Raw genomic sequence first — 26,108 nt, 5'->3', positions numbered from 1 at the left:
GCAGAAGGATACAAGAGCAACATGATGAAAAAAAGCTACTTAATTTAAGTCAAAATTACAGTTGCTGATTAACAGAAGTTTCTCTTGAGGCCTAGGTTAAGAACTTTAAAAATTCTAAGCTTAAGGCTTCAAAAATTTTCCCAAGATTTCTGTTATTAGTAGTAAAGAGGTGATTACAAAGAGGCAGGAATTGTAGGACATTTTTTGTTACCAAACAAAAAGAACTATTTTCAGCATGTGTATTTCTTAGAACTTTGAAGAAAGTCTTGGAAAATGGAGCCTGAAGGTGATAGCTAACTAAAAATGTCCAGGTCTAGAGATTATATCTTGTGCTGGAGGCATGAAAAGTTTTGGTTTGCTTTAAATTTACTGTTTGAGATCTTCTTTCTGTATTCCCTGGGAAATTGCTTTGTACTTGAGGAATTTTCAGCATTTACATTTATGTTAAACCTCAAAGATGTGTCAATTTTCTTCAGCTCCAGCATTTGAGGAAGGGCACCACACAATACAAGCAACCTATAGACTTGAAATAATTAGATGACTGTATGAGTAACAGGATCTGGCAATTCCATGTTTCAAAAAAGGTCAGCCATTGCATTCTGAAGTAATAGAGCATCACAACGAATCATCTGCCTTTACCATTGTAGTTTTCTTCCAATTAGAAAAATAACATGGGTCATAATATATACTGGACCTGGCAGTTCAAGGACTTGTGCTCCATTATGTCACCTAGCAACTTACTACGCTTCCAAATAAACAGCCTTGTAAGTTTTATAATAGCCCAAACTTTCAAGTCCTCTCTTTTTTTTCCCCCCCAAAGTTTTACTTTTCATAGACTTTACTTATTCTTGGCAACTATCATGCCATTTGGCTGGGATAATGATTAGAAGTTAGAACATTAAAATCTTTCCACAGATCAACTGGGCAGGATGAAGGGCCAAAACCCTTGCCAAAGTCTGAGTTTGTCTCATCTTCCAATTCCTGAAAACATTAGTGCCAAATATGTATCTTCTGCATGACCAGAAACACTTCCTAAATGACCAGAACTTAAAGTCTGAAATGTGGCCTAAATTTAGGTACAATATCTGATGAGCTTGTTATGTGAGCACTGCCAGAAACAGTAAAACCTTTATAGTAAAAGGTGTGGAAATACAGAAACTTAGGTTTCTGTATTTGAATGGAATGTGAAAAAGTTGAGGCAGTATTTTTTTGATATTTCAAGTATCATCCCAAAGCCCTATAACCCTTGTTTTCTTCTGCTTTGTATTCAGCGTTAAAATTCCTAATGCTGTCACGTAGACAAAAGATGCCTTGTTCAGCTCTTAATAGTCCAGCCCTGTGAGAAGGGCAGAGATATTTTCCTCTTTTAGGCTACTGTTACAACCTGTTTCTTAGGAAACAGGCCTAAATCTTCATGTATGTAAGAAAAAAATTTGGAAAGTACCTTAAAATGTCACTGTTCTCACATTCTTACCCAGCAAAATTATATGTGCCCTAAAAATGTGTGTCTTGGTAGACTCAGTCAAACTAGAAAATCTGAAAACGTCCTCCTTAGGGCTTGTGTATATGCATACATTTGGTATTGCTTGACTCTTTTAGAGTAAACAAAAATTCCATGGAGCAATTTAGGGATCCTTAGGACTCTGCAACAGACAACCAATCTTTTTTTTCAAGTGGGGCTTTTTGTTTCTGGTTTGGCGGCTTGGGGGAGGGTTTCATCTTCTAAATGTTAAACTGGATCCTTTGTTGCAAAGTACAGTGTGAGAAGTGTTAACAAGAGACATAAACATAATTCTAATCCATTGCAAATGTTATCTGCACATTTTTCTCTACCTCCTTCCCCCATTTATCTTTAGCATTATAGTTTTTCTTACTGTTATTTTGTTATGAAACTTTCCAAAGTCCATTGTTGATTTGTCTCTGACTAAGGAGAGATAAAATTCTAGGTGACCATGAGTAGAAAAGTCTGTGGGGTTTGGGCTTTTTTATCTGAAAACTGGTGAGAAATTTAGAATCTTATGTTGAATTCTGCTCAATGAATAATTTCTTTTATAGTCATTGCATAACTAATTTGCATATGCTCTTTTTTGAAGGGGATTGAAATTCCATCACCTGCAATAAAACATTATAAAATTCAATTAGATACCATTGATTTATAATAAATCTTAAGTTGAAGCCATGGATCAGAAGTTTTGTGGGCACTGTGTAAATTTAGAAGTGTACCAAACAGCTCTTGCTAAGTTCAGGACAGGTGGCAGTGCTGGAAAAGAGGAAAATAAACCGAAATAATGTGGGTGATATTAGCACAATAGTCAGAGGCTAGGATTTTCCTACCAAGCTGCTGCTGTTAAGAGAATTTAAAGAAAGAGAATTATATAATATTACAGATCTTTGCAGTGCTCTTTTTGGGATGAAAACTAGCGACACAGAAAGCAGGGAAAGGTATGTTTGAAATTGTAAAATGAAGTTGATACTGTTGATAGATCATAGAAACCTATTTACAAGTTGGTCATGAAAAAGGTGTTACAGTATGGACAAGGACCTTAAAGACAAACAAAGTAATGCAGTATAGACAGGAGAGTTGCTGGAGGAGGCACAGCTGCTGACAGCATAATCAGAGTGATAACTGAAAGGATGATATTAAGCAACAGCACTCTGAGAGTCTGTGTGTGGGACTGGGCAAGAGGGGAGGGTAGAGAAGATTTCATTCATTGAGGACAGATGTGAGGAAAATACAACAATGTGAAGGAAGGTGATTACAGCCGTGGAGTAAAGTTAAATTTTGTAGTTCAAAAGGGTAAGGATAGAGGTTGTGATCTCAGTTTCACAATCATTGTTAAGTGAAAATAGAGGGCATGATGCAGGGAGCTATAGTGAAGGAGTCTCTAGAATATAAGTATAAAGGAGAACTCTGGCCAGTAAAAATAAAGTTCATGGTTTAGGTAATGTAAAAATGAAAAGGAGAAAGTAAAATGAAGTGTTACTTTGGAGGCAAAGGGAAACAGTGGTAGCAGACCTCTTGAGGGCTTTTTGTTCAGCCTTTTTATTTGGATGGAATAGATGGAAGTGTGGAGCTAAGTATGAGGAAAGTGAATAGACACAGAAGAGTAATTAAGAAAAATAGAGAAGGAGAATAGCTGATCTCATAAGAAGATGGATTAGGATGGGGTGACCAGCACTTGAGTGGGTGAGCAGATGAGAAATGTTTTTACAGGATGACAAAAGGAGTTGTACAAGAAAAGATGGCCGTCTGTAAGGAAGCAAATGTTTGCATCATAATCTAAGTAGCATAGCATACCTAAAACTGAGGGAAATTGTACTGCCCAGGTTCACTGATCTCAGGAAACTGCCATAATGAGCATTCTTAAGTACTTGCACAGGCTCACAAGTGCTTCAACTTGGATGTAATAATATGCTCCAGCCAGGTGTGCCAGACTTTAACACATTTAGAGTTGGTACCTGACTTTTTCTTCAAGGAGAAAATTAAACCATGGAATAATTAAACGGTGTGTCCAATTTTGCAAGCACAACCTGCTTTGAAAATGGTTTTTGAGTAGTGAGGCACTAAATGCCTTAAAATACCAAGACCAGCCTTCCCACTAAAGTTTTTCATGTGGGTGTGCATTGTTGTAAACAGGACAACACTGGTTTTCCCCATACAATTCTGTGAATTAAGAAATTAAGATGTACTCTTGGACTGTTTGGAATCAAATAGAATAGCCCTCATGAAATCACATTGCAACAGTATTTTAAATCCGCCTTTTTACAGATATTTTCATGTAATAAAAGGGAAAAAAAGGATTAATTTCATTGTCCATGTTTGTTTTTTTTTTTTTAATATTCAGTTTTACTTTAAAATAAACCAACTACCATTGCTTATTCAACTAGTATTGCAAATTCAGCCTGGTCTAGTGGACTATGTCCCTGCCCAGGGCAGGGAGGTTGAAACTAGAAGATCTTTTAAAGTCCCTTCCAACCCAACCATTCTATGATTGTAAGCCTCAAATGCCAGATACTTCTAAGGCTGTGTGATTTTGTCACATGCTGATGTTGTGCATCTGCAGTTGAGAAATCTTATAAATGGGCAAGTGTTGGTATCCAGGGACTGCAGACATCAGTTATTTGCCAATGTGAAGAGGCAGACTTCCTGTCTGAGTAACTATATTAAAATACAAAATGTTCATTTATCCAGTGTTGGTCGTCTATATCTAGCTTGGTCATAGATTGTGTATTTAGTTGTTGTGTAGACTTCCCTGAAATCTTTCACTTAAGAATCCCCAAGAATGTAATGAACTAGTTGCAATTCTCTTGCATTTGGAATTAAATCCTCATCAAATTAAAGCTGTGGCTTGGACTCTGATATTACAAGCACAAGTGACAACATACATTTTACCTGTTTTTCACATGTGACTGAAGAGCACAGAGGAGATGTAAACCAGCCAAAGGTGAAAATATAATAAATCCCCTTTCAAATGCTAGTAACTGTACTGCACTTTATGTCCATTATTTCTTCTCCAAACTAAAGTCTTATTGTAAGCATTGTCAAGAGTTTTAATCTTTCACAGGTTGTTTATAACCAAGATGGTGAGTTATAAATGCACATATTTAAATTCCATATAATGTGGATCTTCATTTCAGAAATTAACTTGCTAAAGTTCTTGGTTGTAATTTGACAGACAAATATATGCCAGCAGCAATTTTTTAGATTAAGTCATTATTAATCTTATAGTATATCTTTTACTGGACAACTGTTGATAAAATCAGGGGCTATTCTCAGCTTTGCATTATTCTGTGACCCATGGGAGAGGTCAATGATTTGCACACACTCCAGTCAGGTTTTTCCAGAGGTGATAAGCATGAAGTACTAGATATGATATTTGAAAACATAGGTCAATATGTATATCAGATCTTCGACATGAATAATGAATTTCAGTCAATAAATAAATTTATTTCTGAGACTTTTTTCAGAACATATTTTTTCTTGCAAATTGCTAGCACATAGACACTTTTAAAACAGATAAGATTGTTAACAATTACTGTCCTTGAAAAGGCAATGATTTTGTGAACTAAGAAAAAACACTTTGTGATGTATAAATCTAGTAAGATATGTAAGGACTCCATTAAATTTTCTGAGGTCAATTCTAATCCACTGGGATCCATAACAAGAAATGCTACTTGAAAAAAAAAAGTAACAACCCCAAATCTCTGTCTACTACCTACATTCAGGTAAATAATGTCTTTTCCACTGATGAACAGACATCCAGATAGATGGAGTAGGACCGACCTTTCTTAAGTGGGATAATCCAAAAGCCTTCCTTGAGATGCAACTGTCCTCCTGGGTGTGTCACATGGCTCGTTCAGCAACTAAATTGTTGCTGGTAATGTAACACTTGCTTTTCAGTGGAGCTTATGTTATTTGCAGTTTCCATTGAATGGCTTATCAGGAAAGTCATATAAGTAACACATGCAGCCTCATGCAAATCACGAGCTACAAAAGGATGGAACATCTTACCTTTGAAAGGTGGTACTGTTATTTCAGCTCATATTTAACAGTTTAAGAACAGATATGAATTTAATCTAGAAGAGCAGTTTAAGTATTCTAATTTTTATCTGCTTTTGTTATTAGTTATCGACTGGTTTGAATTCTTGTTTTACAGTTTTGATATATTTGCATGCCCTCATAGGGCTTGCCTAGGCCCCAGTGTGTGCCAAAGCACCTCCAGAATTTTAATCCCACATTGCTGCAGTGAACATGGTTTGGATGCAGGCCAAAAGATGGCTGCAGAAGGAAAATGGGAAGAAGGATTGTATAACATCTCAGAAAACAGCTAGGTTATCTGATAAGCAGTTCTTTAGATTATGTACTGGAGTTTCAGAATAGTGCTGAGTAAAACTGAATCATGTTGGATCAAGGGACGTAGAAATAATTGTTTTGCATCACAATTGTTAACCAATTTGTACAGTTACTGAAATATTTTTCTTAGCATTTTAAAGTCTCCAGATGCCAAGTGTGTATCATAATTTTATTCTGCTGCACATAAAATTACTTAATGAATATTGGCTTACAGGATTATTATCCTTCCAGCCAATTCCCAATCCAACTCAACTTGCCTTTTCCTGGGCTTCTTGCCACATTCCAGTTTTCCCTATGCTGTTGATGTTATGTAGGACTGAAATGTGGAATTATATACAGCTCATAAAAGAATCAAGTACCTTAGGCTGTTGTGTTCATCTATTATTAATGGACAGTAAATGCAAACATGAGCTAACAAAAGGCAAAGGATAAACACATTTAAGTCAGATCAGTTCCCAGAGAAATAATTTCAAAACTTGTCAAACAATTCTTGAAACATGGAAGAATAATGATTTCCCATAGATTCATTGTATATATTCTGGCACTGTAACTTTTCCTTTATATAATATTTTTATAAAACTTGAATAGTAATTTCCATTGAAAGCTCTCAAAGAGATTTACAGACATTAACACAATCTGACTAGTAACACTAGTGTGAAAAAAAGAAGCTGGTTTAGCTATTTGTTGCAAAAACCATGTCTCTGCCCCAGTTAGCGGCTTTGTGCTCTTCTGCCAGCACTAAGGTTCACAAAATACTTCATTCACCAATTTCTAATCATTCTCCTGCACTTGGATTCCTTTTACACTCCCTAATTTCTGGGGATGCTCATGGTTAACCTCTCAGATAAGCTAACTATCCTCAGAGGGCTTGATTCTACGTGGAGGAAGCCACTCACTTGTGATCGCCCCTGCTGCTTCCAAACATTACTGCACTCCAGTGATTCTGTGCTTTTGGAATGACTTCAGAGGGCTACTATGCCTGGTTGTAATATAGAGCTGTTTTCGTCATGTTTCAGAGATGGGGAGGAAGTAGAAGTGTCTTCATGTAGTTTTTTCAAGTAAACCAGGCATCGATGCCAGTCCTTTGTTGGTAACCTTGTAGTTGTGATTCACTGTTCAACAGTCCCCACACAACCCAATCTCTTCCTGCAGGTTCACAGGCCCTTCCATATCTTCCAGCCCTCAATTTATTTTTCACATTATTTAAGCCAGTATAATTTTTATCTAATATGTTTAAGTCTTTGGAAAGTGTCTCTTCCTCCAAACGTATACTATTATTATAATTTCATAACATTAGAATTCTTATATATAACATGATATTGCATGATTTTATGTTTCAGCTAGAGATCATTGAGTATTCAGAAGCTTGAAGAATTTCTCTTATAAGAAAATTATGTTTTCATGTCTTGACAAACTTGATCAAGGGCAATTAAATTGTTATACCTTCCTGGATCTGCCAAATTTGGGAGGGGGTGGTGGGGTGGTGGTGCTGGGAGGAAGGGGGGAGGAGAAGGAACAAAACTTTTAGGTTTTAGATAATTCCTGTACCTAACTGGGAAAGGAATCTCATAGTAACAACTTCTATTACATGAATTCTGTGAAATGAACAAAAGGTTATAAAAATATTTGTTTAAGCCTGTCACCTTTCTGTCTATATTTGAAATGATTGAAGGAAATGACAAATCAAAAGTACAGTAGCCTTTTCTTGTGAAACTGGTTAACACATTTTATCTTCATTGGTTCATCACTGATAAATTCACCAGTCTTCTTCTATAAATGCTTGGAAAAGAATGGACTAATTTAGGGCACATTTGACAATATATTGTACTTTGATCTTAGAATATGCTGAGCATCCCAGCTTTGTTTATTTCAAGATGCTTTGGGATCCTAAGGAACACACTCTGGGATTCGGGAGACAGTGGGTTTAGACATATGAAAATAGTTATTCTGATTTATTTTTCAAAATTTCCAGCTCATTTCCAGCTCACTGGGTTTTCATGAAGTGTTTTTGTTTGGTTGGGTTTTTTTGAGGTAAGCACAATAGCCATCCCATTACCTAATGTAACACATACACACGCACACCCAGCATCACTGCCTGACTTCAGGCACAAAATCCTAGTGCTGTGGGATATTGAATATCTTGAACCATGTGTAAGTCAGCAGTGACTAAGACCCTGGAGAAGTCAGTAGGCTCTTAGTTTAAGTTTGTAAAGGAGTTACTCTTGCCTGTCTTTACTAGAAGACTGATTATACTTCTGTCATATTTCACTGCCTCCCCAAGACCAGCCTAAAACCTGTTTCTTCAAATGAGTATTCTGTCTTCAAACTTTCATTCATTTATAAGACTAGGTTTTATTCTATCTGGGAAGAAAAAAATATAATCTGGAGTTCAGTGGCCTTCTGTTTAATCCTGTATATTGACTCATTTCTATAGACTACTGTGCAGGTAGAAACAGTGTTCACAATAAATGTAGGTGTCACATGAGAATGACTTCTTAGTTGTGGTATCTAATAGGTACAAAGGAAATACCTATATGTTGTGGTTTTGTTTTTTCTGTTTACTTGTTTCATTTCTTATATTATAAAATATTAGGAAATGTATCTTGGCATTATCAGTCAACATCTTGTGATCTTATCCTATAGAGAGGATGTCTTAATTTCTTCTCCTGCAGGTGGGGGAGCACACAAGGTCACTTTTGGCTGGTGTGGTAATAAAATTTGGGGCTGAAGCATAGCAGTCTCTACAGTTTGTATAAATTCCAAGAATACTTGTGCCAAGACTATTGGCCTATGTCCATAATACTGTACCATGTTTCAGAAGCAAACTCAAGAAATTTCTTATGTTTTCCTGCCTGAGAGGACACACGAATATGTCATGGCTATACTGCATTACTTCTTGAAATGGCAGCTTCACAAGAGGAGAGCAATATGGTATCATGACAGCAGTGAAGTCAAACTGTATTCAGCAGACTTTAGGGATTATGTTGATATCTCAAAAATTCAGTAGGATTACGTGGGCAAAAGTTTTGGAACTGTTGGGAGTTATTTTCTTTAATTAGCAAATAATACAGAAAGAACAACAGTAAAGAGCATAAGCATTGGTTAACCAAAACACCTGAAAGTGTACAAGCACCACAATTGCAGCTCTGACTGTGTGTTTGCATTTTTAGGTACTTGCTTCATCACTGAGCTTGCACCAGGCTCACATCAACTGTGGCAGGAGCTGCAAGGAGAGAGTTGTCTTGAGCTAAATGTCTTGAACTGAAGTGCAGGCAGCTGGATCCCATCTCACGTTCTGCCACAGCTGTTACACATGGGTAGTGGCTAAACGTATCCATATCATAATGTGTTTGCTATCTGTAATTTTTCAGCATTTGGTTTTCCAACCTTGACAATCTTTCAATGTTATTAAAAATATGATGTATCTAGCTGTAGATTATTACTCTTTTCAGGTTTACTGGTTCAGCTCTGTGGGTCACTGGTGTACTTTTGCATTTATGCACACAAAAGAGATTTTCTGAGTTGTTTTAAACCATTGTAGGAAGTGACTCAGGATAATTGCCAGTCTAATAGGCTATCTTGGCTTCCTGGATTCTTTTAAAAATAAATCTTTTGCAAGAAAAAGAGAATGTCTAGGAAAGAAAAGAAAAAAATTATACCATTAAGAACACTTAAATTTGATACATTCCCCAGAACTGAGCTCTCCTTCCTACCTAGGCTCCCCGGTAACACATGATGATTGCTGTTAATATGGTGTATCATTGCCGGCATTTCTGTCTGCATCATTGTCTACTGTGTGCATATGTTTTTCTCTGGCTTGTTTGAAGCATCTCCACTTTAACAGTTGTCACTACAGTGTGTGAGTAAAAGAAGCCAAGAAACTGTTGTCCCACAAAGCTCTCAAAGGACCCTGGTTAACCTGAATTCACTATACAGTGTTTGGTGGAAAACAAAATGGATCTAAGATAGTGCTGGGAATAGCTAGTTGGGCTGTGATATATTACAAAATGTTGTTTAATTATGATATTATATGTCTGCAGAACAATTTTAGTTACCAACTGTCCAAATAGTCCTGCCTACTCAGTTCTCTTTGGTCTAATTGACTGCTGCAAAGGAGTCAGAGCCTAACCACAACTCCCTGTGTGGGATAAAGCTCACTCTGTCCTGCCTCCTCTTCTGCCGCTGGTGGAGGCAGGGTGTTCTCAGCTGTCTTCTGTCTACTCTCATGTATGAATACTGTCCATCTAAGTTGCTGATTTAGTTTGAGAAGTCCAGTCTGTGCCTCAGGCTCTGAGTTCAGTCACAATGTATTGCAGAGATGATGGCTTTGTAAGTCTTACTCAACACTGCATTACTTTTAATTTGAAGTGTTCCTTCTGTTGTGAGCCTTATTCTCCACTGATTCTTACTTTGTGTTGACTCTGATACTGCAGGAAACTGAGTCTAAAATGCTGTCAATTCAGTGCTATATATTGATTATGATACTCAGACACTTCCCATGCTCTGCATGATCCCGTGTGGCTAAAGGGACATCTCAAGTACACACTGTACAGCTCCAGGAAGTGCTTTCTTCCCCCTTTCCTGATTAGAGTATGATCTCTTACACAGTTCAGATGTAGCTGTAGCAGTTTTTTAGAACAATCCTTCTTGCTGGCACGTGTTTATCTGCAACACATCACCAGCTTTCTTTCCAATCACTTACACTGTTTACCTTTGGTAAGCCATGGTGCTGCTTCAGGCCTTGGAAATAAAGACATCTACGAGACCTGTAGGTGGTTTCCCTCTGGCCAGTGCAATGGAGAATTAAATCAGTGTGCCAAGAGTATACATAGTGAATAGAATTCCATCACTCAAAATGAAAGGAAAATCACTGGGTGGATTTAAAAACTAGGGCCAAGGCTGTGTGCTTCTGAGGACAAAGATAGAGCTCTCTGCATGCTTTGGTGTATGCTATTCTTTGAACATATGCCATAACTTTGCATTTCCTGACTTCAGTGGATTGGAAAAAATCCTGGCAGGTTCCCAAACTGAAATATATGCAGAAATAACATAAATAGCAATACCAGTGCAAGGGAAAAAACCCCAGCATCTGAAACAACCTCATGCTTAAGGGTGTAAACTGATCAACTATGGGGCTCAAGAAAGAATTTATTTTCTCTCTTTAAGTCCTCATCCTTATGTAATATTCCAGCCCACAACTGGCTGGATGTAGTGTGTTTTCCATTCTTCGTGCTCTGAATCATCAGGTATCTAACCACTGCTTGAGGCAGTGTACCAGACCAGTGAGCTGAATGGCCTGTTCCACTATGGCAGCAAGAATAGTATTTTAATAGGGTTTCATTTCCTTTGGTTTATTATTTTTTTATGTAGCACTAAGGGAGTGATAACTGGCTTGTGTAGTGGCTCATGTGAATATATATTAGACTGGTTTGGATCTGAGGAGCACCTGCTGTCATGTTTTGTCAGTCATGTGCAGGTGATGCAGAGGGTCTCACTTGGTTCTCTGTGTTTTCTCTGGTTTAGGGCTTGAGTAGTGCCTATGCTTGTGTTGGTCTAGTGCCCAAAGTTGATTCTCCTCACCCTCCAAAAGTGCCTGTCTCTAGTGTCTTTTGGGAGAACTACTGTTTTAAATAAATTCTGTTTAAAATGAAACGATTTTTGCTCTTGCATGCACATTCCCAGTCTAATGGATAGAGTCCTCAAGTATAGGAAACGGGAGCACAGATTGCTCACAGAGTGATTTCTTTGTACTCTTCATATCATGGTGTTGTGTTCCAGAATGGACTTCTGTGGCATCCTGTGGGATTGACTCCTGTGGGATTCAGTGCAGAGGTTATGAATATGCAACCATACAACTGGCTATTCTACCTTTCATTTTTGTATAGAAATGCAACAGGTTCATAGAGATACTGTCCTAGTCCACGGTACCTGGAATGTTACAGCATTTCTGATGGGACGAATATTTCTACATTAACAACTACATGGGAAGGAGCATATCCCTTCAGGACAGAAATGGAATGTGCTACTGGACACAGGTTAGCTGTCACTGTCCATGTCATGTTTGGGTAAACAGAGCATTTCAGTCTCTCGGCATTTCAATCTTCCTGCAAGATCTTTCGAAAGAAATGAATACCATTTGTTCTTGGCTCACACTGTTAGACAGGCTGTGGATATTCATGCTTTACTTCTGTGTGATGGTCACGATTTCCATGTTCCTCCTATTCCACTCTCCAGGGAGAAGATGTAATATAATCTTATAAACTAAACAGAGGAAATAGGAGTCATGGATAGCTATCTCATCTTTAGCAAATACCAGGAGCCTCTACTGTGCTTTAGAGAGGATGAGTAAATGAAATCTGGTGGGATGTGGAACTCCCCACAGGGAATAGCTCTGGTATCCTACAGAAAAGCCCTGAATCCCTCTGCCCTTCAGAGTTCCCTCTGGATGTCTATGGGACAAACTGCCAACAGGTAGCAACGTAACTCCAGGGTTGATCTTTAATAAGATTAGCATGGAGCATAGCAAGGCACGGACTCATGCCCTGAGTGATCCTTGTTGATGCCAAGTAGACAAGTCTCACAAGCAAATCTTGTAGCCAAAGGGGACAACAACACCACTTGTTTGATGCTTGGATTGCACTGTCAAAACTGGGTTCATTTTTTTAGTTTTCTTTATGTATAAAAACATTTTACTTCCTTTGCTTGACTGAATACTGCTTTGGAACTGGGATAATTTTCTTGTTCCTCCAACTGCCAGATTCTTAGACCCATCTTGTAAGTATAAAAGTGGAAATCTCTTCAAAGAGATACCATTTTATTCTTGAATGTATCTCAAAGCTTTTGGTCATAGTGATGGTATTACAGCGCATGGGGATAGCTGCCATTAGAAAGTTATCAGAGAAAATTTGATTTTAAGCCTTTTGAAGTTGATCAGATGATTTTTATTGATTTCAAGGAGTCCTGGCTCATGCCCAAAGGTGATAACGGTAGAGCAGAAAAGAGAAAGTACATATATATGTATATACACATACGTATACATATACATATACGTATGAAAAAAAACTAATTCACACAGCCCCAAATGGTAAATTTGCTCTGCTAGTAAGTTGCACAGAAAAGAACCTTGGCACATTTTGAAATAACAATTGCATCTCCAAAAGTGGTACCAAGATATATACTTCTTATAACTGCTTACAAATGGAAATGATGGGGTATAAAAAAAACCCCCAGTTGCTTATAATAGCAGCACATTTGTACACTCCTGCAGAAAATGTTGAATAAGTTTTGAACTTCTTGAAAAGCTCTGTCTGTAATCAAGCAAAGCTCACTCAAGGACTTTCACCACATATCACTTCACCTTCAGACCTGTTTCATCTCTTAGATGGGACTACTGATACTTATGGGCTTACAGCCAAGCTCAGCTTCTAAATACAAATTAAAGAGGTCTTAATAGTCCAAATTTATCATCACCTGCCTCAGCAGGATTGCACCACGAGAGCATTTCACTCTTCAAGTACTGACTAATGTTAATGCTAATACTATTTCAGTTTTTGCTCTAGCATCTCTTCTCTTCCACATAACCCCTAAGTGGCTTTCGCAGCAGGTGAAAAGTATCATACTGTATAGTAGCAAAGGAATAATAGAAAAATGCAAATAGGCAGAGCATAATAGAGATCAAAGACTAAATTAATTTTTTTAGCTGGTATTTATCTGAGATGACACACTTCTGAAGAGGGTATTTTGAAGTTTGGGGGGAAGATGGCCAAAATGGCCCCCATGCTTGAGAAAACAATCCAGCTGGAAGGGGTTTGTGCCGAACTGAAAGACAGTGTGGATAAGATGCTTGGAAGGCCCATTTCAGTCCTGTTTTAGTTAAATCCAGTCAAAGCCTGGACACAGCAGAAAGCTGTGGGCTTCGAGTGTGTCTGTGAGAGACCTCTATGTCACACTTGATTCAAACCCTGTTTAAGCACAGCTGAGAGACTGGAAAACCACTTTCCAAATGGGGACTTACATGACAGATAGTTACATCCTGGGTGTGGATATAATATACCATGGATGGAAAAATACAGGGGTTGTCTTTTGCCGGGGACTTATACAACCACATCTGTAGTTCCCCACTGTTTCCTCCTTGACCCCCTTGGAGGGGTTTTCTATCCAAGAGTGTAAAAATTACAAATCCCCCCAAACTGCAGTTTGAAATCTACCTAGAGAAACTTTTAGATTGTTCATTCCATAAATATCTCTTGCAGGCTGTCTGACTTCAGAGGATTTGGAGGAGAGGCTGGTCTGAAAGTGAAAACAGCAGCAGTTCCAGTCTCACTCTAACAGCAGTGCCAGTGAGAGGAGCAGCACAGGCATTCCTCTGTGTGGATTACGGGACTGCAGAACAGGGAGGATCCACGCAGAGACACGGCTACTACAATGTAAGTGCAGCTGCTGCAGCAAAGCTTCTCATGTTTTTGCTTGTTTTCAAGAACAAATCCCTACAAGTACTGATTGTCTTTCTTCTTTTTTTTTCTTTCCTGCTCTGAAATATCCTGAAGCCAGCTTGGCAGCACACACGATTCAGGTTTAGCTTGATTGCTTCTCCCAAAGGTATGCAGAGGGGCCGACAGAGTAGGCTTTTTCCCTCTTCTGTATGTGGGGGGTGACAGGGGATGAGGGAGGTCTGAAGAGAGCAAGGAGAGGAAGGTCATATCTTTGGAAGACTACAAAATTAACTGAAATTCAGCTAGTTCATGTTCTGGTAGCAGGAAAGGAAAATCCCAAATAAGCCTTAGGCAAAAATCAACTTCCTTAGGCAACTCCACAATGTAGGATTTCTTTTTTAAGTCTTTAATCCCATGTCATATTGTGCAGCAACCAGTTCCTCTTTCCTTATGAGGATGACAGGCAATTCATGGCCCTTGAAAATGGTCCTGTCCCGCTCTGCCGGTCTACTGGTGATAAAAATACTAATACAAGTAAGGGGAGTCACTTGGCTAAATCTGCCAAATTTAGCACCTTGAGCCTGTCCTTGCTTGATACTAAGGGCTCTTCAAAGAACCCTCTGCTTCTGCAGAGAAGCGGTGTCTCACATCTAAAACCTAGATGTAACAGGGTCATACATGAACAAGTCAGCTACTACAAGGAGAATCTCCCTGTGAAAAACTTGCACAGATACTGGTACAGACAGCTGGTCTAAGTCCCAGCTAAAACTAGTGATTCTTAGTAATTTTTTTTATACCTCAGCAGTCCAGAAATTCCCAAGCCTACTTCATAAGAAGGTGATGTTTTCAGTGGGGCACAAAGCTGTATCTATTTGCAATTAAAATCCAATGCTGCATTTAATTAACCTTACCTCCCCAACCTCACACCTGAATATCTATTCATTCCCCAAGTGGAGAAGGCAGCAGTTCTGGTGACAGCTGTGTAGGCAGCTGTCCTCTTCATTGGCATCTTCTCTGATGAGACCCATCTGATGAGACAGAAGCAGCTTGCTTCCCCAGAACAGTTTGAGGCCTCCTGTGTGAAGATGACACACTTTGCAAGCACTTGTAACTGTAGAAAGCTCTTGGCCAGCAGGAGCGTTGTTGGCCTGCGCAGTTGCTGGAAGGAGAGACGATGCCCTTGAGCATAAACACAAAGCTGGGCTGAGGAGCAGAAGCCATTTGAATTGCACAATATGATGCCCCATGCTGTTAGCAATTGGCTTCAGCCAACAAGCAGTCACAAGAAAGGCTGTCTGTGCAAGTCAGCATTCCCTGCATCAGGCTGTTCTGATAATGGAAAAGGTCTGCAAACACTCTTCCTATTGAGGGTGACAGAGTGGGTTATTGGGGCAGGGAGAAGGAAATAAAGGAGGAAAATTGAGGACTGGGAGGAGGGAGTTCTACTGGGATCTCCACTGCATTATGAAATTGAGCAAGTGTAGTTAGCTGTGCTGAAAACCACTGCAGGTTGATGTAACCACTGTGCTGGCTAATGAAATGGGGATAGCCTTTACTGGGCAGATGGTCAAGGTCTAATCCCCACTCCAAGGGATGCCATCCTATGCCATGCCATGCAAATCATGAGCTGGAGAATAGGCAACTGTACTGATGCATTTGTACGGGAGCATGAGTTCTCAGAAGCAGATCCTGCAGGGATATACTTTGGAAGTGAACTCTCCAGACTTGGAAGGAATCATATTGGGATCTGAGCTACTTTGCTGTGACATATCAGATTTTTTTCCTCTGCCCCATTGATTTCTTACTAGATTTTTTTTCCAGTAGCCTAGTGGCTCCTTTTCCAAGAAGCTGCTTTTTTTCTTAACAACTGCCTAATCACATTGGCTGGCAATATAAAAGAAAAAAAATTCTTAAAGAATGTAGCAACTTGTTAGAAACCTTTATGCCCCAATAAAAACTTGAGAGCTGTCACAGCCAAGACAAGCGTCTGGGAGCTGCAAACACTTTTTACCTGCTGCAACAGTTAGTCTCTCTGAAGTACTTTAGGCAATACAGGACTAATATATTCAGAACTGCTGAAAGCTGAGAGGGTGAGAAGAGGAACTAAGGAGGAGATAATTCCATATTTGGGGTGTTTTAATCTGACTACTATCCATCTGTCTCATTATTCCTCTCTCTTTCCTTCAGCTCAGCATCCAGTGGTGTGAGCAACATTACCTGCAGGGGTTTGCAAGTCTGGAAATTCCCTATGGGCTGTTAGTTGGGGTTCAATGGGAAAGTTGCACACTGAGTGGAAGGCTGGGAGGAAAAATGGATAGGGAGATACTGATCTGGCAGGACATAAATTTAGTTCTAACAAGAATGCATAGGTTTTAGCATCCTTGAATTTGAATGAGGTTATACCAGCCAAGAAAATGCTAGTTCATCTGTGGATTTAACCTGGAAGTAAGATAAAAAAACACAATATGGACAAGACAGACATCTTCTCAGTTTTGTTTTGTGGAACAGAAGGCTATTGCCTCTTGGAGTTTATGGCAGTCAGTGCGACCCTGAGGTTTTAAAAGTCTATATTATGTGTTACAAAGTGAGGTCTCATGGTTTCACAGAGCTGAGTAAGCAAATTCCCTGGATATCCTAGTGGCTTTACCACACCATATCACTTGTCTGCTGCTATCACTGCTGTTTTTTTAGTTGTGCTTCTTATGTGTAGCTCTGTTCATCTCAAAAATCAGTCACAAAAGTTTTTCTTACCAAGCCCAGACATGGGGTGAACGTACTGTACTTCATTGACAGGGAGGCTCATCAAGGGTTGAATTGCATCTTGAAGGCATCTCCAAAATTGTTTGGGTTTGCTCCATCTGCCTTAGTTGACAAGAAATTCCCCCAAGGTCCAATGGTATCCAAGAAACCCATCTAGTCCCTCCAGGCCAGCCATCTGACTTAGAGATTGAGCAATCAGGGGACACTATTTCCTGACACTTAGGGGAAGGATGTGTGGGAGGCTTGGCTTTCAGCACTTTAATTGCTGTGAATTTTCAAACTTGGGTCAGTCCTATGGAGAGCTGACCCTCTCTCCCTTCCCTGCCCTTGCAACCCTCAGGAAAGCACAGCATGTTCCTAAATTAAAAGAAAGCTGACTGCTCTTATTTTCATTGGATAAAAGAGTTTATGTGTATTTTCCCATGCTTATTGGTTTGTTGATTATTGACAGTGGTGTCTCACGTGGTTTGTTCATTTGCCGGTTGTGATCCCTAATATCCCATTCCTTTGAACTCAGGCATGTGCAGAAAACTGGTAGTTTTCAGTGTATATACTAATATGCAGTAGGTCTGAATAATTTCTCATATTTCTGCAATTACACTGAACAATTAAGTTACTTCTGTTTGGCACAAGTCTGTGTCATTATCAGGATTGTTATCTTCTGACCTAAGCGACCTGAGACACAGAGACTGCAAGTCAGCTCTTATCTCAAGAAAGCTTTCTGTAGCTCTGTATTATTCAAGAAACTTATCCCATGCTTCAATTCTAACGAACTCCAAGTAACATCAGAACTTGGTACAGAGAAACTGAGGCCCAAGTTGTGCAAAGTAACATGTAATTTTGGCTCTTTATTTTTAGTGTCCTTTAAGACACCAAGACACTCAAAAATTGAGGCAGCCAAAATTATAAGCTGTTTTTGAAATGCTGGCTGAGGGACTTGGGCAAATCTACAGAGTGCATTTGATTCTGCTCACATACTTCTTACAGCAGAGGAACTCTCTGAGGGTCCATGAAACTACTGCTGGTTTACAGCAGTGGAAGTCACAGACGGATATGTCCCATGTTGCCAGAAGATCCCATGAGCTTTGGTATGTCAGTCCTGTACTCATGGTCTATTTTTCTTGACAGGATGTACCCAGCTGTGATTTGCTGAGAACCACATAGGCACATGCACATGAACACATCACACCCTGAGCAGTGCTATTGGTAGTGTAGCCTCAAGGTATTTTATTGATGTGTGTTAAACTGGCACCTGGTGACAGTCAAACAAGCCCTTCCCTCCCTGAGGCTTTGTGTCTGGTTTGTATGTTGCTCAATGTTCATGCTCCCTGTTAGATTTACATTTTCAGTTCTCTACTTGGTGTTGGGGTTCCTCCCCCCTGCCATGGGGTCTGGGGGGAGGGGACCCTGGAGTGGAGGCATGACCTATGGGGTTTTCCTACTCCCCGGTCAATCCCATTCCCCACTGGTTATTTTGTGTTCCCCTGCCCGGGAAGGACCCTGCTAGTCCCATGATTGCCAGAGTTCTTCAGCAGTCCCCCAGCCATGTGGCTGGAGAATAAAGATCTCTGAAACATCTACCAAAGATCGGTCCCTATTTCTTTCCACGGGCCTTGCTGTCTATACATGTTGCAGAAATCTCTGCTGCAACAACTGGGTATTTCAACACTTGAGATTTTGGCTTCTCTGGTGATCTCTATGGAGTCAGGTAATGTCTTCTAATAGTAAGAATTTACTAAACACAGGACAAAAATCTGTGGTGACCAGTGACAGGACCTGAGGGAATGGCCTGAAGTTGTGTCAGGGGAGGGTTAGGCTGGAAATTAGAGAAAGGCTCTTCACCCAGAGGGTGTTTGGGCACTGGAACAGGCTTTCCAGGGAAGTGGTCACAGCACCAAGCCTGACAGAGTTCAAGAAGTATTTGGACAATGCTCTCAGGCACATGGTGTGGCTCTTGGGATAGTGCTCTGCAGGGCCAGGAGTTGGACTCGGTGATCCTTGTGGGTCCCATCCAACTCGGGCTATTCTCTGATTCTGTGATTCTGTAACATGGAGTAACAAAACTGACCAGGAGAAACTCAGGGTTTTTTGATTTAGTAGAAAAATTATTTTGACAGTATGGCAGGCTTATACCAGTGATAAGGCTTTTCTGGAGTTAAAAATTAAGGACTTAAGGTAGAAAGAAGGAAGTAGATAAGAAAGGGATGAGATCAGAAGACTTGCTGGAATTCAAGGAATGGTAGCTGGAGATCAGAAGGATGTGTTTAGACTTTGTGAAAATGGAAATAGAGGGAACCTTGAGGAACTGAGAAAAACTTTGGCAGCAAGAAAGAAATAGGCTTCCTCCGTGAATAACAAGTGCTTGCTGACTTCCTAGTAGTAATGGCTGAAGTTGGTATTTCTGCTCATGAATTTCGAAGTTCACATTTGTTTTTGTTGGAGAGTATTTTTCTCTTCACTGTGTCCCAAAATGACTAAAATCCCGGCAATGTATGTGCCAGCCCAGCTCTTCTTTGAAATGGGGACGAAGCTGATTTGTGAGACCCAACAAGTCTATTCTGTCTCCTTGGTATATTACTTTTATTAAGGAGGCATAAACAAGGACTCATTTCTACTGTTTTATAGCTTTTATTATTCAAGGCAGTGAACAAGCCTGATTTGGGAGGCTTTGCATTTTGTTTGCTGTTTGGAGGGGCAATTTTTTTTAGCTGCTTAAAGAATTGAATTAATGAACTGTGAAATCTTAATAGATAGAAACTTGTACAGTCCCCTGTTCCTCTTTGAAGAGTATGATCAGGTCCAATTTAACATTATAAGATCTGATGCGAAGATGTGTTCCCAGGACAGTTTCATAAAATAAATACACAAACACAGACACACAAAAGAGAAAGAACATTTCTGCCAAGGAGCACAATCCAGGTTGGATTTATTGTGAAGAAATCATGCAAGAATACATTTCAAGGTTTAATAGCACATGGCAATATTCTCTTCTCCTAAGACACAGCTGTGGGAAGAGGTGAAAGATCTTGGAGGATGGGTCCACTGGTAGCTATTAAACATGATAATCTGGCTATATTCCCATCTGCAAGTCCTAAACAACTGAAAAGATTGAGCAGGGGTAGGATCAGACTATACATGGTATTTTTATATGCTTTCCCTAACCATCTGCAGCTGACCTTTACTTGGAGATATGGTACTGGTTTAGATGGACTTTTGACTCTGTGTAGTCAATTTTATACTCCTGTGGTCTTTGAGAGAGAAAACAATGTGAAGAGCCTCTGATGTTTCAGCCATTCTCCAGGGGAGAAGCAGTCATATCTGTAAGATGTTGATTGAGGAAGCTGACCAGGCACATCACAAACCTCCAGAAACTTACTCATATTTTGGAGTCCTTTAAGTGTCAAGAATGCATGTGAAGAAACTATACTTCATTTTTAATACTATCTGTGTTTTCTTGACATTGAAAAAAGGGATCAGCATCTCTGCTGGTTCCCGTGTTGAAAAGTGGATTATTACAAAGAGTGACAATTTTTTGCAGAAAATATTTAACTTGCTAGCCCTCCTCTAGTCATTTTTTAGAGATGTTTTGTATTTTCTTTTGAATTTAAATATTTCTTAAAACATTTCAAACAGGCATACTCATCAGTAGCATGATTGTTGCCGGTATTTTCATAGCTAACAAATATTTTTGGTTCTTCCATTTTCCAGGAAAGCTCAGTGCTTGAAAAATAAAAAATTAGGCTATTTTTAAGTATTTCATGCTGGTCTCTAAAGATCATTAATCTCTTTGCACGCTCTTGGTCCTGCACTGCCATCTGTTTTCCTTCAAATCTCCAGAAGGCTGTGACAGAAATACTTGGGAATTCCATGTTGTTCTGCATCAGCCTGCCAATTCTGCTCCTTTCCTTGTCAGGTCAAAGCAAACAAGCTTTTCAAGAAGGAATGAAACAACTGTGGAACTGTTTAAGCATCTTTGTCTCTGCTGATCCTTGCGTAGAAGTTTCCTGGACTCTTCGAGAGGTGTAACATGATTTTCCTCTAATGTAAAGTCATTGTTTTCCCCCAAGTGTTTTCCCTTCCCTCTGAAAACATGTAGTCAATAAATCATCAGCCGACAATACAGTAAGTTCTGTACTTTCCACTGGTTTAAGATCAAACCCTGAATGCTGTGGGTATTGTATAACCATTAGTTAGATTGTTTCTGATAGAGCTGGGTCATGTCAATGGACTGCTCCTACTTGACCAGTAGAAGTTAAATGCTGAGAATATTTTCTTGTCTGTAATCATACACTGTATAAACATGTGAGGATAAGTCACACAGATATAGCAGATAAAGTTAGTAATTTATTCTTTGCATTCAGCACTTTCGTCTGGAAAATTTCCAAGCACTTTACAAATATTAGTGGATTTAGCATTTTGGGAAACAGAGGCACAGATTTCTCAGATGCCTGAAAACTGATGAGAGTCTGTACTATCACATAAGTACTCTCTCTGCAGGTAGGTTAGAGACCCATTTTTTTTCAGATACTTTTATGTCTTCTGAAGTGGTAGTGTATCAAAGCCATATCTATTAACTAAAATATTATATCATCATCTTAGTCATTATGTTGTATTTAGCCTCCTGCCCATAGACAAGCCATATATTCACCAAATCATACTTCTCCCAGAATGCAAGAATATCACCCTATTGCAGAGTGGGTACTTCTCTCCTTTTTTACTCCCTCCCTCATATCTTCCCACAGCCTTTAGTTACAATCTCCATTTCTTTCTACACTCCACACTTTATTGAGGTTTTTGCCTGTACTGAGAGTATGGAATTTAGGTACTCCTGATAATGGTTGTAAGAGAATTTCCCTACTAGGTGGGATGGGTTTATTGTTAGATAAAACAGCATAGATCTGTAGAGAAGGTTTGCCAGGATATCATTCTTCCTTACAAGTATTAGGAATGAATCCATCCACCAGTGCAGACAATCTTGGTTTTCTCACTGAGTCATTGACCACTAAGCTGGGATGCCTGGACTGTGAGTACCCTCCTTAAATCCATTTGGCACAATCCTGACCCCCTCTAGGCAGGTGACCCCCATCAGCATCTGCACAACAGATGAAAGAAAGCAAGATCTTGACCAAACATGGGGGGACTTCAGTCCTTTGCTACTTTTGCAGCCGTGTATACAGCGGGAACCAATTAAACTGTTTCTAACAGCTGAGTGCACAGAGAGACTGTTGGTTTTGTTCTCTCTTGTGCTCTGATCTGTCAGCATCCTCCTGCACTGTTATGCAGGGACAGAGTAATAACCATGCTAGGGCCCTGCCAATATGAACTGTCTTCCAACTGTGCCCTACTGAGATATGAACTTGCCCTCATTGCTTGTTTCATAGTTTTACTGCCCTATGGGTCAGGCATCCCAATGAGTGAATCTCTCTGGCTCTGCTGTAGAGGCCCTTAAATGTGTTGCCAATGCCAGAAGTACAAAGCTTGACCTTAGCCTTTCATCATCAGCAGGATTCAGGCAGTCTGTGTGAATGGTACAAAGTCTTTGGCACTCACCATTACTAAGTTATAGGGAGAAAAACAGATGCATTTTCTGACTGAAAATTTCTGAAATTTATCTTGGGGGACCCATGAATTGTTTTCCAGCTGTGTCTGGGCTTATCTAGAATAGCTTCATGTACCTGCTGTGGGACATGTGTTGAGCTATAAATGTCCTACTGCGCCCTTCATGACACATTTTCTGTTTAATCAGAGGCAAAATTTAGCAAGTGTCTCCTCACTGTCTCATCCCCTGTTTACTTTCAGTGGTGATGTTTAGTATGTTCACATCTGTTGGGACATCTCCAGGGGCCCTTACTCTTTCTGATTTACACATCTGTTAGTGTAGCTAAGCTACTGTGGAATGGGAGCCTTATCTAAGGAAATACTGCAAATACAGGTCACAGTTGAACTATCATAATGTATTAACCTTTTCATATGGTGTCACTGTACTTTTATCAAAAAGCAGTATTATATTACCACTTCATTAGTCTTGAGAATCAGTTTTTCAAATACTGGCTTTGATTTTTTCAATATAATTCAGCAATATATAATTTTGCAATACAATTCAGATTACATGCATATCAATATTTTGGGTGGTTTTTTCTAATTTTGACATTAATAAAAATTATCTCTAGCTTTATGTATTTTTATCCACAGAGTGGACTAAATGTTACGATCTCTTGACTCAGCTAACAGAGGTCAGGTAGATGATATTACACCCCTGTACAATGAAATACCTAATTTGTCATTGTCAGCTGCTTTAAGCTGAGAATGAAAATCGCTGCCTCACTTCAGACTGGAAAACTTATCTAATTGTTTCCCATTGGTCACTTGAAAAAGCTTATGTTAATGTGTGATAGTTCTGGAATAAATGTGCTGTGGAGACTGCTGGACTGACTATGTGTCTATTACACAGTTGTCTGTGATTGTAGGAAACAGGATGTGATGACCTTGTAGTCTTATACTGCCATGAATGCACATGACCCAGAATCCAACTGACCATCCTACAGACTCTGGTGACATGTGGGAGTGCAGCAAATTAAAATGGAAGCAGATGGCGAAAAAGTACCCTCTGTGTTTTACCTTGTCTTTTCTTTGAGGGATGTTGCCTTAAGTCTTTGATCCAAATAGCCTGCTGAGAGAACATGTCTCTGAGCTAGGCTGAAACAACACTAGGAACACTGTCTTCAGTTGTGGGTACTCACTGCTAACTGGTTACACAGTGCAGGGGAGAGATAAGCAACTTTCATTTTTTCTTTGAGCCCTCTTTAGTTATGGTCTCTTGGGATTCTTGAGCTCCTTCAGGAATAAACCTAATTCACAAAGAAGCTAGAAGGAGCTGGACAGTTTGGTGCCAGCCGGGGGGCAACGCCTCCAGAGAAATGGGAAAAACTCTTTGACTTCAATCAGGAATTCTTTCATTGTTAATCTTGGGCTTGTTTCTGCTGGCTGACCACTGTCATTAACTTGGGATATGTGCTTTTCAGTGTGTTATCTATCTCTTTGTTTGTTGCAATGGAACGACCAAGGCTGCACAGAAGTATAAATTTTATTTATTAGGTTTTCTGTACAGACTGTGTGAACTTAAATCCATGAGCTCTCTAGGTTCCTGTATTTGTTGCATTTGGAATTTTAAAGCTTCTCACCAGCATTTTGGAGGCTTGTTTCTAGGGCTGGATTTTGCAATTTGATGTGGATCATACACACTGCATCTTGTGATGCTATCAGGGTGGGAAATAATGGGCCCTGTAGCCTCAGTGAAGCTCACAGAGAAATTCACTCATGGGTGTCACAGAAGCAGTTTTCCCAGTTCTGTGATATTTAGTCTAGAAAATCTTCATGTAGAATAAGATGCTGTGCTGGATTTGTTTAGTAGCTCCAGGCTTTGGTTATCTCTGAGCATCCCACAAAGCTTTAGGTTCACAGCAAATGTTGTACTGCTCCTAGGCAAATGCAGCCAGAACTGGAGTTTGTTCAGCGGTCATTGTGCCTGGCTCTGAACACACCAAGCTCATTTTTACATATTCACTGAGACACACTAATCACTGCATTATAACAGCGTCTGTGTATCTGACACACCCAGTGATTTGTTTGCAGACTTTCCCACACCCTCAGAGTTGCCACTTCTTAGTTTGGGTCATTTTACCATGTCTGTGTCAGATGTCTTTTTCCCTCCAGATATTTTTGGGTGCAGGTGATTGCAGCAGGTTGAGAGGACAACACAAATCTGCCTTTTGCAGCTCACCTGTGTGGCACCATTAGAAAGCATTTAAGCAATCAGGCAGCTGGACTGATCATTGTAGGTGCCTTCCAACTGAACTGTTCTAATTCTACTTCTAGTCCTGCTTATGGAAAGTTTTTTGTTGTTAGGCTTGGTTTGCTTTTTTTTTTACTTTTTTTTTTACTATATACCTTCTTCCCATGTGTTTATCATTGTTCATTATTTTTGCCCTCCTTTCTTTATGAAGCAGAGGAATATCACAGCACTGAACATCTAATATAGGCCTAACTATACCTTGCCATGCTGAACCACTGGGCCATCACAGGCCTTTTATTTTCTTACTGTCATTTGGTATCAGTACAAGGATTGTTTTAGACTCCTACTTTAAATGGTCTTTCTGGTGTGTCAGAAGCCTATGTGGTTATGTTTATTAGTATTTTATGACTTTTTTTGCCTTGTTTGACATAGGAGTGTAGGGTCAGCTACTGAAGGTTCTCTGCTGTAAAATGTGTCAGAGGTGACTAAGTGGCTCTTTGTCCTGCCTGCTTTGCTAATTGTGCTGAGTCAAGTAGTATCTATTGGATATGCAAGCATGGAGGGTAAGGAAGGGCTTTGTCAACTCAAGGAAACTAATGAGTTGTAGGTAAGAGCTATGATGCTAGTTTGGTCAATAATTACAGGCTGCAGACTTCACAGGTCCTGAAAGCTAAGCAAACTCCATCTTGCTTAATACTTTGATGAAATACTGAAGGCTATACGAAGCAGTGCTGATCACTTAGAGGCATGTATCCATTTTGAATCAGGTCTAAGACCAAAATCTGGGGAATTTGATATTACAGGATATCAGAGTTTCTTGTCTGTGCTCTACAGTGTTTTTGAGCACTAAACTAGTAATCTCTGAGGAAAAAATACAACAGTTTAGACTATCAGAAAACATAACTTATGAAATAAAGTAACAATTTTGGTCAGTACTTTATTTGGTTCAGTAATATACATAGTTCTCAGATACTTATGATTAGGTACACTAAGAATGGGACACAGCCTAATATAGCTGTCTTTGATTTCTAGTTTCTCTTTATCTTATGGTTGCTTGTTTCTGACTCAACACAGATTCTGAACAAACTGTCCTCTTCCAAAAATTGTTAACATAGATGGTCCCTTGGACTCCACTGCTCTGTGTCTTGGAGTTGGGTTCTACTGGTACAATTACATGACCACATTTACAGAAATATTTCTTATCTATTGATGCTTCAGTTTTTGTGTTAAAAATTTATGTAATTTGTGATGTGACTCAAAACACCTTGGC

The 26,108-nt window shown here is 39.5% G+C and overlaps 1 protein-coding gene across 2 annotated transcripts in view; it reads left to right on the top strand.

The window, feature by feature from the left end:
- The first annotated feature begins 14,174 nt into the window (after positions 1-14,174).
- DAAM2 (dishevelled associated activator of morphogenesis 2) overlaps positions 14,175-26,108 on the top strand; it is a 204,010-nt gene continuing 192,076 nt past the window's right edge. The window contains exons 1-2 of one of the 2 annotated variants that reach the window (XM_010391813.4): positions 14,203-14,280; positions 14,405-14,452. The gene's annotated coding sequence lies outside the window, so the exon portion shown is untranslated. Of the gene's footprint in view, positions 14,281-14,404; positions 14,453-26,108 lie in introns of both variants that reach the window. The other variant, XM_010391811.4, reaches the window with a different exon arrangement.

Source organism: Corvus cornix, chromosome 3 (assembly GCF_000738735.6).
Source record: "Corvus cornix cornix isolate S_Up_H32 chromosome 3, ASM73873v5, whole genome shotgun sequence".
Lineage (NCBI taxonomy): Eukaryota > Metazoa > Chordata > Aves > Passeriformes > Corvidae > Corvus > Corvus cornix.
This window is presented reverse-complemented; position numbering and strand designations above follow the sequence as displayed.